The following is a 22,086-nucleotide window of genomic DNA, read 5'->3' as shown; positions in this document are numbered from 1 at the left end:
GTGGTTTTTGTGGATTGAGGGGATGGAGAATTTCTCTACATAAACAAGAAGCTTTGGATTGGAAGGCTGCTTAAAAAAAAAAAAAAGGTTACAGCTGACCACAGGGTTGTAAATCCACAGGCTGGAAGGAGGAAAAGAGAAACATTGCAAGCGACTGAAGTGTGTGTGGCTACGATGTTTGTGGGTTAGATGAGAAACAAGCGCTGAGTGAAACGGAGAAGGGGGGTGGCGGGTGTGATTTGTTTGGTGTTCAGAGCCAATAGAAATCCCAGACTGTGATAATATCCCCGTGCAGCGCCGAGAGAGGAGCCACAGCTGAGTCTGCGGCTGGGTTCCCGGTGCAGGCCCTGCCGCCGACCGCCCGGGGCTGCTGCACACGCCAGCGCGCGGCGCTTCTGCGCTTCTGCGCTTCTGCGCTTCTGCTGGGGTCCGGCTGTCGCGGACTGTAGCGCCCAGAGAAAGAGGGACGGGGAGAGACAGAGAGAAGGGACCCGAGGAGGCGGCTTCCATCACGTCATTGCAGGTATGAGCTTGCCGCGACTAATGTGACACAGGCAGGGTTTCTGATTTCCACCTTCCCAAGACACTTACGGAGTAATTGACATTGTTCCCTTGCCGGTCTGAATGGAAAGTGCGGAGTGAATGTGTCGCCGGAGTCCGAAAATTCAGGCTGTTTGCCTTGCGTTTTGAGGCTACAAGGTTTATTCACCTTTGGAATCATCCGTGGGGGTAAAGCAAGGACCTTCAAACTTGACCGTGCTCTCTTGGCTTTTTCTTTTCTTTTCTTCTTTTAATAACCTCAGTACCTGCATGCTGTCATGCTGTCCATTTATACCTCTTGGTGACCTCCTTTATCGTTGTGACCTATAGCAAGGCAAACACCACACGATTGTTAGAAAGCAGCTGTGAACATTTCCCACCTACCTACCAGGTGAATATCCTCCCCATAAGTATGGAAACAAGGGTGGATTTGGACATGGCTTTGATCTTTACAGCTTCAGGCCAAGGTGGAGGAGGCTTATGAGGGACATGTCACTGTATTGCTATGCTATCTATGCTTTAAGCAGAGGAGGAGAAAAGGGGGAGAGATTTTTTAAATGTAACTGTCAGGGATCCTCGCTGTGTACCTGCTTTATTTTCCCTGTTGCCTTAGGAGTTGAAAATGCTGTTGTAATTTTGCACCAACAGGCTGGGTGAGTTCCAGGACCTCCTGTGCAATGACACTGAAAAATTGTGAATTGGAATCCTGTCATAAACATACCTGTGAGGAAATGTTAGTTTGGGGGTTGATTTTTGTTTGATCCTGAATTCGGTAGACATCTGGGCATTTTTTCTTCTCCTTTCTTGATTCCTTTTATTTTTGAGACACCAGTTTTATTATTTTTTTTAAATCCATCTCCTGAGATTTGGCCGTGTTTGGTTTTAAATTTTGAAGATGGTTATATAACTTTTTGTCCCCCTCCCCCCCGTTGATTACTTGTGATTAAATTAACATCACTTAATGAGTTCAGTCTTTCCCTTGGAAAAGCCAGAGGGGGACGAGTGAAGGCTCAGTTCACAGATTAGTCTTGCTTTGGGTGACCCTCAAGAGCTAGCGTCTAACTGCTCTGAATTTCTGTAGGAAGAGCTTTCCTTGCAGTGAGGAACAGACACAGATCAGGACTCAACAAGAGTGTGACACTGCAGCAGGTGCAGGCGCAATAGAATATGTTATCTTAAGTCTAAACAGCATCCTGTCCGTAGATTCGTAGTAGGTCATATCCAAACCATCCCCCGATAACTCACAAGCAGTCCCGCAGTCCTGCCTGGTTTACAGGGTGGTGCTTATCCCAAAGCACATGCCTCGCCAAGGAAGATAAGGAATTTCTAAGAAAGGTATTTGTTTTCCATATCACAGTGGAGAACATCTACATTGTCCCAGTTTTAATTGGATGAACGAGTTCTTCTGTCATTAAAGGAAATTCATGCTTAGCTATACCATAGAGGAATAATATAAATAGTGTAAACTATCTGCATTTTTGTCCAATTCCCAGATTTGAATGATTTAGAAGGTGATTTTGAAAGCATCTCAAAAGAATAGATATGGCAACTAAACATTATATTTAGGAGAGAGCATTTTGATTTTATGAATGAATATTTTTCTCTTTCTACACCACAAGGAATTTTCTGTAAAGAATTTACCTATTCAAAGAAATACATATTAATTGAACCAACTAAATATTATTTGGAGTTAATAGGGTAGCTTTGTATCACTGTAAACATTCATCCATTTTGTATAAATATAATATCTGAAGTAAATGGAGACCCACTTCCCTCTTACCACTCAAACTCTGAAATGATGTTGGGTGTGTTGGTAGCAACTGAGTGAATGAGAGGCTGAATATGCAGACTTTGTATGGACTGAGAGCCATCAATGGATTTTTACAGATAAATACAAGCCATGCTTTGATTACTCATTGTTTTGTGCTGTCATTCTTCACTGAGAAAGGAAATCAAACATTCTTAGTACAGCCAACCAAAACTTTGGACGCCCTCAAGTTATAAGTCGGCTAACGTCGGAACAAGGTACAGGCTCTTAAGTCTCTTTAAAGCAGGCAACTCTTCCTTAGCCATCTTCTTCTAAAGCAAAGGAATGGAATAAGACTTTGAGTTGTCACTGATATGCAGAGGACTGGCCTGCCTGGGTCAAGGGCACACATGGAGAGACTGCAGCAACACAAGTGCAGGAAAACATTAAACCAGCCCCCTGTTGGACTGGGGTGTAGCCACAGTTAGCAGGCCAGGTGGCAGGCATTGTCTCAGTGTCAGGGACCTTTAAGTACTTAGGAGAAAAGCAACAAATTATTTAAACTGGGGAAATGTGCTGAGTATTGGACTTGGAACAAGCTACACAAAGAACCGATAAAGGAGACATGTTGATTTGAAGGGGAAAGTATGCAGTTATAAATTAAGCCTCTGGTGCCAGCTGCGTCTGTAGTTGTGTAGGTATTTCCACCCCAGCATTCTGGGTTTTGTTTGTTTGTTTTTATAAATTGGACATGCTGACGTATGGTGGGTAGAATCAATTATGATCACATGTCAGGCTAAAATAGGGTCCTCAAACCATGAATCTAAATGCAGATATTTCCTATTGGCACCACTTCTAGTTGGGAAGACGGCTTTGATTGGTCTGCTCGGCCACAGGGCCCGGCTGGAGCACCCTGCTCTGCAGAGTCCCAGAGCCATGCGACCGTCAGGAAATAAACAGTGACAGGATGAAATGACAGGTATACGAAGTGAGATGATGCAGAGATTGGCATTCTTTAACATAATTCCAGGAGCCAAAGGAATAAAAGTTTATTCCCTCAGATAAACTCCAACTGTAAATTTATGGTAAGTTTTCCTGAGCATTTGAAACCGATTCTCAAGCATACACGCGCAGCTCTTGCAGGTGTGGGGCGAAAATAAATTCGGTCGACGTGCAGTGAACAGTCCTATGTATACCGGCCAGCAGAGGGCAGTATGCAAGCTCTGAAAAAAAAAAAAAACGATGCCTCCTCTTGACCAGCGGGAGACTTCGGTCTCCAAATGGCTACAAAAATGTGTCCCTAACTTCATGCACCTTCCTCCCTCTGTAAGCAGAGTCTGGAGTTATTAAGGAATCTGCTGCTCAGAGAGGTTTGTTTTTATTTTTTACCTCTACACATGGCATCGCCTGGCAAGATAAGGAAATCAGCCTTTTGAACAGAGAGCTCAACTTCCCTTTCTTTTAATTAGCTTCACTCTTTGAAGCCACTCAAGCAGTCTTGTTTTCCTTTTTAATTTTAAATTTGTTTTAGAGAGGAAAGGAAGGGGAAAGGGAGAGAGAGAAACACAGAGTGGCAGAGAGACAGAAAGAAACATTGATTTGTTGTTCACTTATTTATGCGTTCACTGGTTGACTGTTGCATGTGCCCTGACTGGGAATGAGACCCACAGCCTGGGTGTATTGGGTCCATGCTCCTAACCACTTAGCTACCCGGGCAGGGCCACTCAAGCGATCTTTATCTTTACTCTGTCAGGAATTGGGTGGAAGAAAGGGAAGCAGGATCCGGAGGAAAGAGGGAAAGAAAGAGTGGGGTTTCTTGAGTTCGTTTTCCAGGGAAAATGTGTACCAGCTGTTTCATGAATAGACCTAGTTTCCATTTTCAGCATGTCTTAAATATAAGCTCTGGGCCACACAGATACAGGTTGAGCACTGACAGTCAATAGGGCCTCCAGCATCCGAGCAGAAGAGCTGAAATAGCTTCTCTTAGTGGTATCAAGGATCTAACACATGTGCTCACAAACGAAAACTGTCCATCTGCCCCCCGGAGGTTGAGAGGTGGTCAGATCTAGTCCATCATAAACCTAGCCCAACCTTTTTTAATAGGTGTCTCCTTGCCCTGCTGGTACCGTTACAGACCCGTCCTATTCTAAAGTCACACTATAAATGTGACTAGAGGAAAGAACTGATCACTCTCAAAGTGGGCTGTGACCAGCAGTGGTATATCTGTATAATTAATTCTAATTTAGCTAGGTTGGCACTCTTACCCTAAGGACACTCGAACGTCACACAAGTCGCTCCTAATCAGGAGGGCCCTAGGAGAAAGCTCAGACGGGGGCTTTTACTCTGAGTGCCAGAGTAGACGCATCCTGGGTGAAAAAGCTAAGAGACGGAAGGGCCACGGTCTGGGGATTAGCGCCTTGGGGAGGGGGAGCCATGACCGCTGACTCAAGAAAGACTGATTCTGAGGCTCCTGGAGCCGTGGATCCTGGAAGGACCCCAGCCTGCCCACCTCAGGCCCAGGAGTCTGTGCGCATGAATGAGGCCTAGGATACTGAGATCGCCACTTCTCTGTGGTGCCACTGTACTCTGCTAGGGGATGTGATGGCCTTGAATCTAAGCAAAGAGTTTTCTCAAGGACAAAGTAAATATTTCTCGGTGTTGGGAGAGAAGGGAGGGTATTGTGTTGTCTTCCCCACTCTTAGCCAGATTAGCCTCTGGGGCTCTTTGTTTACTGTCTAGCTCTTTATAGTGCGGTGGTGTTGGAAAGCTTGGGTGCGAGGGGAAGATTCATCCAGGGTCACTATGGAACGAGACACAATACTGCAGTAGCAAGGTGTTCGCTAATAAAAAAGAGAAATAAATCCTGGAGGCTGAGATGGGGGGGATGGGTAATAAGATCGATCCCCAAAGTCTAAGACCAAGAATCTCCCCTGTTGTTTTTCAGTCTTTAGCACGGCGCTTCCCAGATGAGCTCTAGGTTCCATCCCTCTTTTCTAGATTCCTTTCCAATAAAGAAATCTCAAGGCCGATGGGGAATTCTCTCTGAAGGCCTTAACCTGTTGAGAGTCCAAGCACAGTAAGTAAATCATAGTCCTCCGCAGACACGATGACCTGCACAGGAAGCCATACTTGAGGATATGTTACACTGAGAAAACCTTTCTGAATTATGAACACAAGGGCATCGGACACAAAGGAAATACATGATTTATGGAAAACCTCTCCTAGGAGAGTTTTTGAAGGACCTGACTCCAAGAACACAAATATTCCTGAACATGACTTTCATCTTATGGATTAGCAGCAGTTCTGTGCTAAAATTATTTTCTCCCATAACTTATTTAAACAGTGGGAGAGGGTAAAAGAGAAAAAAAGAATGCATTTAACAGGGGAACATTTGACTAGCTCATGTGCAATGCTGAGTTGACTTTGTCTAGGACAAACATTGTCTGCGTTAAAAATATTATTCAACCTGGCCCTACAGCCATGGCTCCAAAGGCTGGGGGCAGCTAATCTTATCATCTATGGAAACTGGCCACCTTGCTCTGCTTTTATGAAATAATATCACAAACCCTGGGCAATGCAGTACACTTTCTAATTATAGCAGCAGCATTTGGGGAAAGCTGATAGATAAGCGATATCATCCCTACAGTTAATAAAAATCAAGCGGCTCTCTAATGAGATTCCCTGCCAAGTGCTTTTGCCGGGAATCTAAATTTCATCAGGGTTTCAAGCCATATTTCATTTTCCCTTTTTAATTACTGTAAAAATGAAGAGTCGTTTCACATCTGTTGCATCCCTGACATGTGCTAGGTTATAGTAGACACATGCATGTATATTATCTGATTTAATCTTCACCCCAATCCCAGGAGTTCATCTTCTGCAAGTTTTACTGTTTAAGAGAATTGGTTGTAACCATAACATCTTATAGCACTTGGTTCATAGGGGCCTGTGTTCAACCGATACCTAGGGAGCTTCTTCCTACAACGACAGCAGCAGCAGCAACAACAACAACATATTATGGTTGTTATTACTAGTGTGGCTCTTTGTTTCATATTTTCATATACACAGTTGCTTTTAATTCCTTATAAGTTATATGTGCAAAAATGAAAAAGGAAAACATCTTTCTGTGGCACTGTCTCATCACTCAATCTCAATGACTGAGATTACATGTATGGAAATAATCTTGATTGATTATTGCTCAGTGTAGGTTCAGATTCACAGGAATGCGTCACTTGGTAGGGTATACACAGATGAAAACTATTCAACCCAAAGTCTGCCGCCTGAGAGAAGAACAGACCTGTGTCCCTATAGTGCTGGGCTCAGGCCGTGCTCATGTCTTGGGGCCACATTGTCTAGCCTACAGGACATCCCTCCCCTTCATCGTTCCTCCCAAAATATTTGAAGCAACACAGCAGTGGGAAGTTTCAGACATGCATATCCGAGACTTCAAATGGATGAGTGATATGGAGAAAGTACTTAAGAAATCTCATTTCTGTGAACTCAGAGAATGTAAACTTCGGAGGGAGCAGACTTTTTTTGACCTAGAAGAGGGTTATCTGGTGTACTAAAAACTTACCAACCTAAGAGGTCAACAGATCTGGGTTTGCACCTGTTCCTGTTTTCACACTCGAAGTGTGACCTTAGGGATAGGCTACCATCCCTGGAGTTCACGCTCTACCATGAGCAGGAGGAAGTAGTTCGTTGTATTTCACTTCAGCCTTAACCATCGGTTCTACGTGCTTCCTTCTGTCATGGTAGCCGATGTGACTTGAAGGATGACTATTTGCTAAATATTTTGTAGGTATCATCTAATTTTATAAAAATCCTAATATTACTATTATCATCCTCATTTTAGAGATACCAAAGGCTTAGAGAGGTTCAGGGCTTTCAAAACATCACCCAGCCAAGCAAGCTGCAGAACTGAGTTTCAAACCCTCCTTCCACATTTCCCACAGTATGCTGTGCCTTCATTCACTTATTAAGAAATATGTACTGAAAAGGTACTGTGTTCAATGCACTGTGCAAGGTTCTAGGTGTAAGAGTAAAGAGCTCAAAACTAGTGAGAAGGACCAAGAATAACTAAGTAATAGGATAGTGTTTGCTGAGTATTATGCACTGGAATAACACTGGAAATAACACTGGAAATCTGTGTTATTTTTTTTTGTCTTGTTCACAGAGCCATTTGACAATATAAGTCATTATAATAGCACAGATCCGTCCTTTTCATCATTTCAGATATTTTCCCCTCCAGGATAGCATGGTTTTAGTTTTCCTCATATGATTATTTTTGTAATGTGTTTATATCTTTCACAAAAGTTTGGTTCTCTTTAGTAAAGAGTTCATTTCTTTTTTTTTTTGAAGATTTTATTTATTTATTTTTAGACAGAGGGGAAGGGAGGGAGAAGGAGAGGGAGAGAAACATCAGTGGTAGTTGCTTCTTGCCTGCCCCCTACTGGGAACCTGGCCTGCAACCCAGGCCTGTGCCCTGACTGGGAATTGAACCGGCAACCCTTTGGTTTGCAGGCAGGTACTCAATCCACTGAGCCACACCAGGCAGGGCAAGTCCATTTCTTTTACACATAAAAAATATTCCCAGCACAGAATTGGTGCTTAATTAATGGTGGTTCTATCAAGATTCAACTACATCTCATGTAGATATAGCTCATTTAGAGCTAAGACCCGATGCTGTCCTTACCTGCTGAAGGGCGCATGTCTTGTGTACGTTAAATGAGATGCTCAGTCGTTTCTCCTGGAGAAATGCTTTTCTTTTAGTCTTGTGTTACTGATCCCTTATATTATACATCCCTGTTTAAAACAACAACTTCAGCAACAAGAGGAACGAGGGGAGGGAATTTCAGGGGGAAAAGGGGAAGGATTTACAGGAACTAGTATATAGGACACATGGACAACAACTAAGGGGGGTGGAAATGGGAGGTAGGTGGGGGGCACAGGGGGGTGGGCTGGGATAGGAGTAAAAGACAGAATACTGTAGTTGAAAAATAATTAAATAAAAAAACTTTTAATGAACTGTCATTTTTTAAAAAATCAAATAAATTGTCTCTTTTATAGAAAAAGATTGAATTTATCTGTAGAGAAAGGAGAAGAGAGAGAGAGAGGGAGAGAAACATTGATGTGCAAGGGATACATCAACTGGCTCTCCCCCAACTAGGGACCTGCATGTGCCCCAACCAGGAATCAAACTGGGGGACCTTCAGTCCACGGGAGGATGCCCCACTCACTGATCCACCCCAGTCAGGGTGATAATAGTAATAATCATTGACCTCTTTTCCCTTAGATTGTCAAACTTTAAAAAAAATCACAATAGCTAATACAATAGCCATCCGGTGTGAATGAATCAAAATTATATGTATTTTTTCTGGTGAGACTGGCAAAAATATATTTTTTGGTGTGCTGCAGTATTTGAGTAATTAATTTATGTGTGCCGTGAGATGAAAAAGGGTGAAAATTACAGCTCAATGGGTTGCAAAAAGCAGATTAAAAACAATCTCTATAATGAAAGTTTTTGCTTGTTTGTTTTTAACCTTGGGAGAGTCTGTGAGAAGTCATGGGAATCTACCAATGTAGATGGAAAAAATAATTGCATCTGTACTTTGATGACTTTGTAACTGAAACATCACATTCCTTTTAGTTATGAATGTGAGCAACAGACCACCATAATGTCAGCAGAATTGCAGCTTTGTCACCAATAGAAACAGAGCTACTTTACTATCCCATTACAGTCTATACAGATGTCTTGCCATATCACTTACGGGCATCACTACTCCAAACTTATGGTAGTTATTGTACCTGCTTCTAGATCTTATTATTATTATTATGTTACAGAGAAGACCATATATTACATATGACATTTTACATTCCATATTACATTTTTGTTTTCAAATGTATTGATACATTTGCCTATTTCTGTGTAATATATGTATATAGTATATGTAGTTTCCTATGTAATGTTATATATTTCTGAATTTAGAAACATTTTTTCCGAGTGTGAGATCCTTGACTTCATTAGACCCCAACAAAGGGGTGTATGGGAATGTAAAAAACAAAAATGTAAAATGTGAAAAAAAGCACTCTATGTGGTTGTAAATTTGGCTTATGCAGTCCGTCCAGAAAAAGTCCAATCGTTGTTAAAATAACGAGACAGATTTGTGCAACATCGTTGTAACCTGGCAGCCAAGGTCAGAGGACTGGAGTGCACATGCGTGAACAATGACAACTTCACTGTACTAGTCAGTGGGGGCGGTAGACACCACTGAGTGAGCATGTGTAGTGTGTGGCTGTCGCATTCAAAATGACTGAGTCAGTAGGACAATGAATCTGCACCCAATTTTGTGTTAAGCTTGAACTGTCCTCCGTGGAAACTATTCAAATGATTCAGAAGGCTGCAGCTACAGGCAACTGGTGATTGGCAGCTCCATCACGACAATGCACCTGCCCACACATCATGTTTCGTACAGAGTTTCTTGGTGAAACATCAAATTGCCCAGGTGGCTCAGCTCTGCTACAGCCCAGATTTGGTGCCCTGCAACTTCAGGCTTTTCCCAAAACTAAAATCACCTTTGAAAGGGAAGAGATTTCAGACTGTGGACAAGGCAGCTAATGGCAATTGGGAGAACTGTGTGAGGTACTAAGGTGCCAACTTTGAAGGGGACTGAAATGTCATCATCCTGTATACTATGTTTCTTGTCTCTTGTATCTTCTTCAACAAATGTCTCTATTTTCTATAGTACGTGGCTGGATACTTTCTGGACAGACCTTGTATCAGATGGTGCCCTTTCTATCACCTGAAGTCACCGGAACTAAAATTGCCCACCATGTGAGCCGAGCAAACTTGAGCTGGTGGGGGTAGAAGTGTGTGTGCTGGATAGAATTCAATCGAGGGGAGTCGTACATCAGACCTGGAGCCGGGCCTTGATAATACCGCCTAACACCAAGGCTCAGCATGGTTGAGACAAAGAGATAAGGAAAAGTCCATCTCTGTCCTCAACTTGAATATGTGAGGGTCTCAGCCACCTGGTTTCCTTCAAAAGGGAAGGGCTCCCAGGGGCACAGTTCACGCCACACATCTTGGTGTTTGTAACTGGGGTGGTCTCGAACATCAGTGATTACTTGTTAGATGAACAAATCGGATGCCTAAGGGTCAGGATTGATGATCAGATGTGGCTGGTACCTTCAACATTCAGAGCCTATCTTCTTTTCTTCACGGGGTTCCTAATCCTAGTTTCATGCTGCATTGGGGTGTTCTTTCCATCTTCTTTTCCCCTCTGCTGTACTTGACATAATCAAGGGACCATGATTATTTCCGTCTTTATGTTTCTCGTACCAGATGTTTCACATTTGGCAAAGGAATGAATCAATGAACTAATGCCCCTGTAGAGTCACTATTGTTCCAGAACCAATGGCCCCATTTTTAAAATAAACTAAGGAAGAAAGTGAGAACAAATACTTCCGATTGCACTCTATATTAGTGCCTTTGCAGGACAGGCTCAGGGAGAACCTTAATCCTATGTCATGCAGTTAAATTCTTGGCCACAGAGTAAACAAACAAAAGCCTCAGAAAGAATCCTATTAATGGTAAAGGGAGCAACCTCTTCCCCAGCTCCATGGAAGTGTTGGCAGCAAATAGCTTTCAGGATTTCTGGGACCTTGGCAGGCTCTGGTAGTTTCTAAGGAGGTAAAGTGTTGTATGTGGGGCTTCACTAAGAAGGAGTGAAGGTCTCCTTGTTAGAGGAAGCCAAGGGTTCCTGCGAGCGTGTGCTTCATCCCCCTCTGGTTACTAAACTTGTTCTGGAGGGCATTGCACAGGCTGGGAGAGTTTGGAGGCGGGCAGCGAAGGATTTATTGTGCACTTACTGTGCACTCAATTCCAGAGAGTCGACCCTCCAAGGTTTCACTGAGTTTTTATAACAGCTTCTTGGGGTGAGTGCTGTTGTGCACATTTTACCAACCAAGGACGAAGGTGCATTGAACTTCAGTGAATTTCCCAAGTTCACAGAACTGTGAAGTCATTAAGTTAGCCTTAAACCAGGGGTTTAAGAATGCAATATAAAATTTGCCGCCTTTTCACTACCACAAAGGTCTAAAACACTGCTTTTTCCTTCAATAAGGTTGGTTCTATTGCCCCACATTGATTTAGGTTTCATATTAGAGACTCATAGAGATAAGAATCCAAGTGGACTGTGATGTTTGAATAATGAAACACAGAGCAGTGGGCACCAGGACTGGAGCATAAACTCTGGAGTCAGTTAAGTCTGGCTCCATTCTCAACTACATGGGACTATTACTTAGCATTAATCCTCATCTAAAATTGTCTAGTATTATGATAAGCATTACATGCTGTAATGCTTTTAACCCAGGCACAAAAATATAATTATTACTAATTTGTTTTTGCAGAATTTCGATAGTCGATTTAGGCAAAAAAGCAAAGGTCTTTGGAATGAGTATCTGTGAACGCTTAGTGAAAGAACAGCTCATTACTGTGTATACTTTGGAACTGGGAGTTCACATCCAATTTTGCAAACTGAGATAAATCAATGACGGGGTTTGGATTTTAACTTTATTTTTTTAATGAAAATACTAATTATTTGGAAGAAGAGCTGAACACTCGACAGAACCATTCATTCATTTAACACATATTTATGGAGCTAGAGCTAGAAAATGGCAGACTATCAAAAGATAGACTGTATTTTCAAGGATCTTGCAGCTACTGGGGAAGACAAGGCATGCGTGTCAACAGTAGGGCCACAAGGCAGAACCTTGCAGAACTGGTAAAGATCTGGACACATCAGCCGTCATTGATGCTGGAGGAGTGGGATGAATGACACTTCCCATGAAGAATTCTCAATGGTCCACTGAGGCCTGGGCAGGCAACACTGGGTCACCTTTCATCACTTCCTTTCTGTTTTTCCACCCCATGACATCTGGTGTATATTGAATGCTGCCTAATACGCAGAGTTTTAGAGACCACAGCTACTTGGTTGTGGAAGTGGACCCGGAGTCCAGGTTTCCTGGTTTCCTGCTTATTCCTCTTTCTACTACAGCATGCTCTCCAATGACCCTCCAGAATTAGGTTGAGTCAACAGTACACGAAGTGTTGTAAGACAGATTTCATAAAAGTCCAGGGTACAGCCTACAGGCTATGAGCAAAGGTTGGAGAAGTCATTTCGCTTGGGGGACAGATAGTGGAAGGATTTTGTAGCAATGCAGTTGAATTTGTTATGGTTGTGTAATTTGAATGAATTTTGCTCCTGCTGTCCGCACTACTAAACACTAGACCTCCAGAGTTTGAGCTCCCTAGGCCTGAGATCCATTAAAATAGTCCCAAACTTTACAGAAGTAAAGTTTGCCTTCAGCTCAAAGTCAGCTGTGCCTTCAGCTCAAGTGATGAATGAGTGGAAAATGACATGAAGTCAGAGGAATGGAAAAGCAGCCTGTGATGCTCCTTCCCAGGTTCCCGGGTGCTATGACGCATTTTCTCTTCCCGAAGCAACAGCAGGGACATTAACTTCCCTTTGTTTGGACTAAGGGTGGATCTTCTTTGTGATATATGTATTTCTTTTTCAGGTTTTTCTCCATCTCCAACACTGGCACCTTTACTAGTCCAAATTCCCCAGCTGGGCTGGTTTATTTGGCTATGCTTAGAATTGCTTTAACGAACAAATACACCCTCTGGACAGGGCTGGGTGAAGGAAGGGGGCTTGTGTTGGAACCCATCCAGAATTGTCACCCTTCTACCTGTCAGGGGAAAACTTCCTGCTCTTCTGTAGCCAGGTCACATTGGCCTTGTGCTGCTCTGGCTGCACAGGGCCTTTATTTCTGGAATCAAACATACACACATCCAGAAATCCATGTGGGACAGACTTGCCAATAAATAGTCCCCTTTCTCACTCACTCTGTGTGGAATGAATGAATGAGGTGCAGCAGTTCTTACCCATAGTGCTCCTGCGCAACAGTGAGCGTCAGCAACAGATGGGCTATTGTCATGGGGGACGGATTGTTCTTTGCAAAGACAAGCAGATGTGTGTCTCCAGGAGTCACAAGGAGCAGCGAGCAGGACAGAGATCAAGCAGGGTGTGACCAAGACAGAAAAGCCACATTCCATGCCTATTTCACTTACGTTTGCCATCCTACTCCAGTTGAGTTTACGTGCTATGGACCTTGAGTAATTGAACGATGGAAGATATAAGAGCTAACCCCTACCTAATACACAGTTCTTTTCTTCCAAATTTGGAGCAGAAAGTGTGAACTCTGTTCTTGGGATCAAATGACATAGCATTGCTGATGACTGAAGTCTGAATAGGCACCGTGTGGATTTGTTCAACGGGAAGAAAATAATCCTCAGTTGTAAAAATACCTTTGTTCTTCATACGGGTGATATACACACACATGTTTCTGTCAGGTGGTTTTGCTATGATGATTATGCTTAGGCTAATAGGAAAATTTCCTTTTATAGGGATTGTACATTTCCCCAGATTATCAGTGTAGCATGCAAAATGCCACAACTTCAGAAACTCACAAAGATCAAAGTCAGAGAGGCCGGTGGAGACTTCGGACCCACCACACCCAGAACAATAGTTTGGCTGCCAGGAAGTGCACAACAAAAAAGTGCACATTCGTGATGACCAGACTGCACTGTGAAAATTGATGGGCAGTCCTAATTCTTGCATTAGATATTCCTGTTGTTTCTTGATGGCAGTAAAATTCAAATTGTCTCCATATGATTAAAACATGGGCCAATTGAGGTTTGGAGCTGTTTAGTCAATATTAACTGCTATGGTGTTTAACTGATTTGCTGTTTCAAGTGACAGCCAAAACTATCAAATAAACCCAAAAATATTTATTAGGGAGGCTTCTGAATATATAGCCTGTGGCTCATTACACAGGCTCAATAATCTCATTAAAGGAGGAGAATTTTTTTTTCCATCAGCGTAAACCCTCTCAGTAGCTGGCATAGAAGAGGTACATGTACAATATTTTGGGAGTACGTAAAAAAAGAATAACTTAGAGCATGTGGATTTAAAAGTAAGGATCTGTAATTGTTTAAATATAACAAAGTCACAGATAATGCTAGCAAATGGGTCATCAGCTTAGATGTTTAGCTTTATTTTGTCAAAATTTTTATTTATATATATATTCAACAGATACATACTCAGCATTGACTCTGTGCCTCACATCAGAAATATTAAAAAAGACACAGTATGGTCCCGTCCACCGGCAGCTAGCTCCTCATCCACGTGAAGAAAGAACAGAATTCAACAGCAAGGGCTACCTCTGAGCAGAGTCAAGTGGGAACAGGCAACGTGAATCACTAGTTTTGCTTAGGAGGGGTTGTTAGGCACACACTGTACTGGAAGACATGGGGTGCTTGTTACACCGAGCAGTTTACAGCTTTCCACACGTCATCTGCTTAGCGGGTTTGGGTTTGTTTGTTTGTTTTTGCCCTTGTGACAATACAATAAATGATCTGTGCGCCTTTTTTCTGGTTCCTTCCAGTATGAATAAATGCATAGAGTTTGTGGCATCCGAACTATCCAGCTGGTGAGCCCGCCTGTGGTTCAGGAGTCTCCTTTGGCACGCTGCCCTCTGAATGCTTTGGCTTCTGGGTTTCGCTGCACACCAGCGGCCGTGGTCTCCTTCCTGGCTTTTTCCGAAAGGATCCTATCTATAACCATAAAACAAGGATTACTGCAATCCGAGGAAGCCACAGTCAGGTGGAGTCTTTTGGAAAAGCATGGCCTGAAGAAGGCGGGGGGCCTCGGTAGAGCAGTAATTCTTTGTTTCTGGTTTCCTATCTGCCGTTGGCTGAATTTCAGTTCCTGAGCAAGAATGGCAGACAGGGTTGTAGTTCCCAGCCTTTATTTACTTGTGTGCCTGCCAGAACACAGGATGGAGAAAGTGCATATCAAAAGGTCAGATATTTTTCTTTTTTTCTTCTCCCCCAAGTACACACAAGGAGATAATCCAATGTTTGTTTTTCTATCAGAGCATAAGTCTGGGTACAGCTACGTGACTGGAGGCAGCTAACCTGGAATCCTATTTCATAACAGGCTTACCTGGACTGTGTTGTAAACTGTTCTCTGCAGCTGAGATGACATTAAACACAGACCCAGTCACTGCGTGACACCAATGACCTGTGTTAAGCAGCAGTTGGGGAAAGAAAAGGTTAAGTGACTTTTCTACGGTTTTGTATTTCCTTAGCTTTCCTCTGGAAAAAATACAATGGATGACTCAAACATGGACTAAGTGTTCCCTACAAAATAAATATAAGATCTGATCAATTCTTTTATGTGAGTGATTCGATTCAGGATTCTACCTTATGTTTAAACAGAAAGGCTTTCCCTCCCCAAATGAAATAGGAATGCCAATGTCACAATCATCATGACAGCAGGAATAATATCTGTCACCCACCAAGCCCACACCATAACAGAACAACCTCATTATATCTGTTATATATGGGAGGTTGTGTCACAAGGTCCCCGGTGGATGCCTGAAAGCACAGATAATACCCAAACCTCTCTCTGTACTATTTTTTCCTATACATATATGCCTATGATAAAGTTTAATTTATAAATTAAGCAATGGAAGAGGTGAACAACAACTAATAATGAAATACAATAATTATCATACCATACTGTAATAAAAGTTGGGTGAATATGATCTCTCTCTCGCTCAAAATACCTCATTGTATACGCCGGTCAAAGGGACGGAGAGGGGATGGTTTGAGATGTCATCGTGCTACTCAGAATGACACATGATTTAAAACTTATGAATTGTTTATTTCTGGGATTTTCCATTTGATACTTTCAGAGTGTGGCCGAACACAGATAACTGAAACTGTGTAAAGCAAAGCCGCAGAGAAGAGGGAACTATTGCATTAGCATCCACGCCTTATTTAGGACTCCCTGTATTCCAAGTACTGCAGTGACTCTCCTACTGCATCTAAAGCCTTAATCGCAGTCCTGAGAAAGCTCCGTTATTTCTGTTCTGCAGAAGCCCGAGAGTCAAGGTATCCCCAAAGTCAGGCTAGAATATCCACCGCCAAAGCTCTAACTCATAATCTTCATGCTCGCCTGTGACCCAGGCGCATTATTAGGTGTTTTACAAAAACAAGCATATGTAACTTTTAAAGCAACTGAGAGTCAGGTCTCATTATCCCTTCCATACAAATGAACACCCAGAGCCACAAGGCCAAAGCGAGAAGTCGGGACTCCTACCCAGCGCGGCCTGACTCCAAAGCCCGTGTTTTCCATCCACCCCAGTGTAGCCTCCAGACGTGTTCTAAGACGCACTCCTCACCTCCAGGTCTCCTTCCCAGTGAAGGAGCCTGAAATTCCCTTCATAGGGAGTAACACCTTCTATTTCACAATCTGGAATATGACTTGGAAAGAAAAATATTGATGGGATATTTGAAGACTTCCCCAAAGAGCCCTGGGTTACTGAGGCTGGCGCACAGGTGTGCAGGGTGTGGGGTGCCAGAAGAGAGGGTGCAGGGGGTAGGGATAGGGGCACGGTACCAGGAGAGCCAGAAAGGCTCAGAAAAAAAGCTGGAGAGTTCATGAAGACAGCATGTACTTTATCATTTTGCTGAGGGCCAGATCAGTGCACCACACTGTCTGCTACTGGAAGAAGGAGAGGGGAAAGGGGAGGGGGAGGAGGCAGGGGACCAAGAGAAGGAGGAAAAAGACTATGAACTAGGGTTTCTCTTTAAATTTCACTAAAAGATTTCCTGAAAATATTAATTATAAGTGGATATGAGGTCAAAGAGCTTATATAACCTTAACTTGTTTTTTTTTCTTTAATCTTCCCTTAAATTTTGTTTTGGGTTTATTAATAAATTCTCCAATATTCTACCCATGTGGTCTTATCCCCCCTGTCATTCTACATGGCAGAAAGTTTCTCGGTTTAATTTTTCTCTCCTTTTAGGCTCACGTCCAATATTCTCCCCTATTTTATTTCAAGAAAATAAAAGAGTAAAGAACTACCCAATCTTCACCCACTCAGTCTTTTATCAGTGACTCATTGCACATGTTCTGCGTATGAACAACTTCCAACTCCACACAGCAGCGGATCGATGGCCCCACGTAGCGTCCAATGTGGTGTCACCTTGCAGGATTGAGCAGTGTTGTTGCTGCGAATACAGCTGACGAGACTCCTCTAAAAACTAAGATGACCATAAAATTTATGGTCCTCGACAGGATGTTTTTCAGAGTGAAAGAGGGTGTTGTTAATCAGAATGCTTGAACAACAGGCAGAAGCCGGGCTGGTGCTTGAAAAACAGGGCCTGAGAAAGAGTGACCTGGTCTCTACAAGCACATGTGTCATCTGACACTGAGCACAACCCCAGCCATTTATTTTCAAGCGTCGAGGGCCTACTGTGTGCCAGGACTAAGCTAGGCACTACTAAGGACTCACTCTTATAGTCCAGTGGGGAAAAGAGACACGTAGATGACTTATGTCAGTAATAGTAACGGTGCTAACCTACGTTTACTGAGAACTTGCCATACGACACACACTCGGCTGGTCAATTTTTGTTCGTCTCCTTTACCCCTCACCTAATCCTATGAACTGGGTCATATAAATGCGCTGGGCTTTCAGATCAGGATACGGAGACTCAGTGAGGTGAACGTGTCCAGGAACTTTCAATATATAATGAGTGGAAATAGGGTTCAGGCCTCAGTGTGTTTGGGTTCCAAGCCTGAGCTCACAGCCACCATACTTGCCTGCTTTCCAGCGCAGGATGCTACGACTTAGGTCATGGTAGAGATCACAGCCAAGCGATGGTGGGCCACAGGGAAGCCCCTTACCTTTTCTGGGGTTGCATGGGAGCACAAAAGGAGGGGAAACTTCACAAAAGTGGTGACCCTTGAGCTGGGGGCTTGAAGAATAACTAGAATTTCATCAAGGAGCAGAGGGGTGGGATGGAAACTTCTCGGGCAAAGTTCTTGGCTAGGAGACCAAGTTTCTCTGCAAACGACAGTGTGTAAAGGGCAGCCAGCACCTGTGCCGTGAAAGTGCTTGTGTCTGCCATGCAGGGTGGGAGAGGGCCCAAGGCCACAGCCTCTGGGAGGCATCTCAGTCTATGGTTGCATGCAGAGCTGTTTTCGGTTCACGGTCACTGCCAGAACTGGATGCAGAACCTCAGCCTACACCCTGCCCTGGGCTCTTGTGCTCACATGGTAAATTGAGTCTGAAGTCAGTGCTGTCCATAAGAAGTAGTTTGCATCACAGAGGAGAATTTTTATAAACTCTGCATGTTCAGCACTAAGTCAAGAACAGAAAGACTTGAGCAGACTCTGTCAGATGACTTCAAAGGTCGAAGTCCTACCAAAGTGAATTTTGGCAATAACTAAAATGTGCTGTTTTCGCTGCTACTTTTTTAAGTTTCACCTTTTGTTCTTAGGGAAAAAGATAATAGAATTTCCAGAAGTATTTATTTTCTTGTCCTATTAAATGTGGTGGACTGAAGGTACTGAATGAAGCTCTCCTTCATAAAATCAGTCATCCCGAATAACATCAATTATCCTCCTCTAAGTTCTCATTTTTTACTGAGATACAAACTCACTTATATTTATTTAATAAACGTCTGTAGAATGCTTGCCCTGTGCCAGCTCAGGCAGATGCTTCCCGATGGAGTACGTCACCCTAATGAGGCATTTCTCACCCATATGCTGTGTTCCGTCCCATGAGGACGCCATGCCTTTCCTCCCTGCTGTGCCGTGGCTTCTTACTCCTTACTCTTTCCATGGTGAACTTGCCTCATGAGCAATGGCAAACCAAATAACTAAGGTTATGAAAATGAAGCGTGCAATAAAAATAAGTACAGAGGTTTGTGGGGAGGATGTAGAGGAGGGCCTTCTGGGAAAAAGTGCATAGTGTTCTGTGCACTTTTGCACCATGGACTTTGCACCACCCACTCTGGTTTTTCAGAGACCCTCTTGGCTTGGTTTGCAGTTCTTGACTACAAAGATGTCAGATCAATGATAATTAGGTAAATAAGGAGCTATGTTATGGTACAAGAAATACAGACTTTTAATGTCTGTTCAGAGCCCGGAATGCTGATATTCTGTAGAGCCCTGGACAATGAATTTAGATATGTTCATTCTGGGTTATTCTAACTTTGAAGTGGGGAGGATGGGTTTTAATGGAGCTATGGTAACAAATAAGATGTTTGAGGATGAAGTTCAACATGGTAAAAAAGATAGAACTTCCAACAATATATCCAAAAGGCTGCATTTGGTATCTCATTGTGTCTACTGGCCCAATAAAAATGGTCGTAAGACAAATAATTTCTTTCCATATGAACTTGGCTTAAGAATCAACTGTGCATCATAGTTCTAATTGTGTTTCACTCTAGGAAATCGCAAGATGTGTTCATTAGCATTATTTTATTTGCTAATACGTTTCCACGTGAAACGTAACTTTAGAAGTGCTCTCAAATCAAACCTACCTATTCTTATACATGAACTTCCCTTTAGTTCAATGTACTTTTGGTTCCAAAGCCAGAAAGGAGTATCTCTCAGCTGTGGCCTCAGCCTTTATAATTCTTCCACTTTCAGCCTCAAGTAGAGACTCCAAACACAGACTTTTATATCCTTGGAACAAGCCTGTAAAATTTTATAGCCAATTGTAGAGCCGTGGTCTGAAAAAGCTATTCGAACATTTTAAATATGAACTTTACCATACGGTAGAATTAAGAGTCATTTATTTTCTATCAAAAGCATCATAAACAGCTCCATACCTCGTAGTAAATCAGGAAACCAGATTGCCAGGGAAGGTAGTGGGCCTACTAGTTTGGCTGCTGGAGCTGTTTCAAAAGCTGCTGGATGACCTCCAAAGGCCCCTTTCCCTTAAAAAAATTCCCTCTCTTTTCAGCAAGTCGTGACTTATGACCAGGTCTTGGGCAACTCAATCCATGGCCATCTGCGAAAGAGCCATCCATTTCCAGATCATTAGGAAAATTACCAAGTCTAGCACTTAGTTGAAATAATGGCCAGAAAAGCGTTGGAGGTGGGAGATGTGGGGAAGAAGGAACAAATGTCCTGAGAGGAAATTCCACCTAGAAACAATGCACCGACTAACAGAAGTAAGTAAGGAGTGCCAGAATTGTAAGCCGCTCTACACACTTGAACCAGTTGCTCCCAAGTTCTCAGTACACATCCCCCTACTCAGATGCTGAGTAACGTATTTAGGTGTATCTTTTACCAGCATCATCCCACTTTTCTGACAACGTTGATTCTAGTTCATTCGACTTACTCATTCAATGAGTATTTTTGAGCTTCTTACATGGGCTAGTCTCTCTGACAGGCTCTGGGTATAGTCACCCCAAAGGACCATGACTATATGAACCACGCCCTCACTTCCAGTGGCAGAGAGTGAACAGTAAAATAAATAATAAAGAATTGTGTTCGTTTCCAGGTGGGAAATAGCATGAGTGTTGCTTTAGATTGGATGGACAGGGCAATTTCCCTGGAGGAAATGTGGGTTACGAAGAAGACAGTTAGATGAGGCTGAGAGAAGAGGAAGAGCAAAATCCCTGGGCCAGGGAAGAGCAAGACCAGTGTTTTCTAGAAAGTTCTAGAGGTAACTGTGCTCAGAGTTGAGTATAAAGTGACAGTGGCACAATTTAAGGTGTCAAAGCAGGCAGGGGCCACCTACCCTTCAGTGCCATAGCTATAGTGAGAGCTCTGATGTTATTCTACATGAGTTTTATTCTGCATGTAGAAAGTGGCAGATTTCATCACGATGAAGCGTACCTAGTAACAAAGGAAAGTATCTTCAGATGAGTTTTCTTAAAATACTGATGTAGTAGCCCTGGTTAGCGTAGCTCAGTGGATTGAGTGCAGGCCTGTGAACCCAAAGTGTCGCAAATTCAATTCTCAGTCAGGGCACATGCCTGGGTTGCAGGCCAGTTCCCAGCAGGGGACGCATGAGAGGCAACCATACATTAATATTTCTCTCCCTCTCTCCTTCCCTTCCCCTCTAAAGATAAATACATAAAATCTTAAAAAAAAACCTGATACAGTTTTGACACGTTCCTCACAAATCCACTGTTTACCAGATAAAATAGCAACTCCCAGGTGTCAAGGGGAGGGTCCTTCATCATGTAACTTTAAACACTTCTTTTCCATCTCCCTCCATGTGCTGTGTGAACCAGTCACCCCACTCCACTGGACGTGGCCTGAATATGTACCGAATGTTTCTTTGCTCTGCCGCTCCTTTCTCCTCCCCCAGCTCCCACCCTGACATCCACCTGTTGAAATCCTACCCATCCCTCCAGAGCCAGCTTAAAGGCCACCTGTGCTGTGAAGCCTTCCCTTAGCCCTCTGCCAGAATTTATCTTTCCTTCCGCCATCCTCCCAAAGGACTTTTCCACCTCTCAGAGTGCTTACTACACACGGCTGTGACTGAGTTTACGTACATCACTCTTCCCCAGGAGTCCAACCTACTGAAGTTCAGCTAAATGGCAGTTACAAGTTTTAACCCTTTATGGTGCCTAGTAGAGACAATCCACCCTTCGGTGACAAAGAAAGTGGAAGAGATGCTGGGCAAGTGACAGGGAAACAAGAAGCGGAGACTAAGATTGAGGAAGAAATGATTAAATGATTATTCTTTCAAAGTACTTCCCATATATTTTATAATTTAGGTTTCCTAAAATTAACTCAGGCAATATATTCATTTTACATCAACCTCCTGGTTGACACATAAGTGCTGTTTTGTAGAGGCACAATTGTCTAGTATGACAACTTAGGTCTGGACCTGGTTCTTCTGATTCGCTGTGTGACCTT

The 22,086-nt window shown here is 43.0% G+C and overlaps 1 protein-coding gene across 1 annotated transcript in view; it reads left to right on the top strand.

Moving 5' to 3' along the window:
• Positions 1-251: 251 nt before the first annotated feature.
• Positions 252-22,086, top strand: part of GREM2 (gremlin 2, DAN family BMP antagonist) — a 117,688-nt gene continuing 95,853 nt past the window's right edge. Inside the window, exon 1 of the mRNA XM_037144106.2 lies at positions 252-523. The gene's annotated coding sequence lies outside the window, so the exon portion shown is untranslated. The remainder of the gene's footprint in view (positions 524-22,086) is intronic.

This window comes from Artibeus jamaicensis, unplaced genomic scaffold (assembly GCF_021234435.1).
Source record: "Artibeus jamaicensis isolate MK-2021 breed Jamaican fruit bat unplaced genomic scaffold, CSHL_Jam_final contig_467, whole genome shotgun sequence".
Classification (NCBI taxonomy): domain Eukaryota; kingdom Metazoa; phylum Chordata; class Mammalia; order Chiroptera; family Phyllostomidae; genus Artibeus; species Artibeus jamaicensis.
This window is presented reverse-complemented; position numbering and strand designations above follow the sequence as displayed.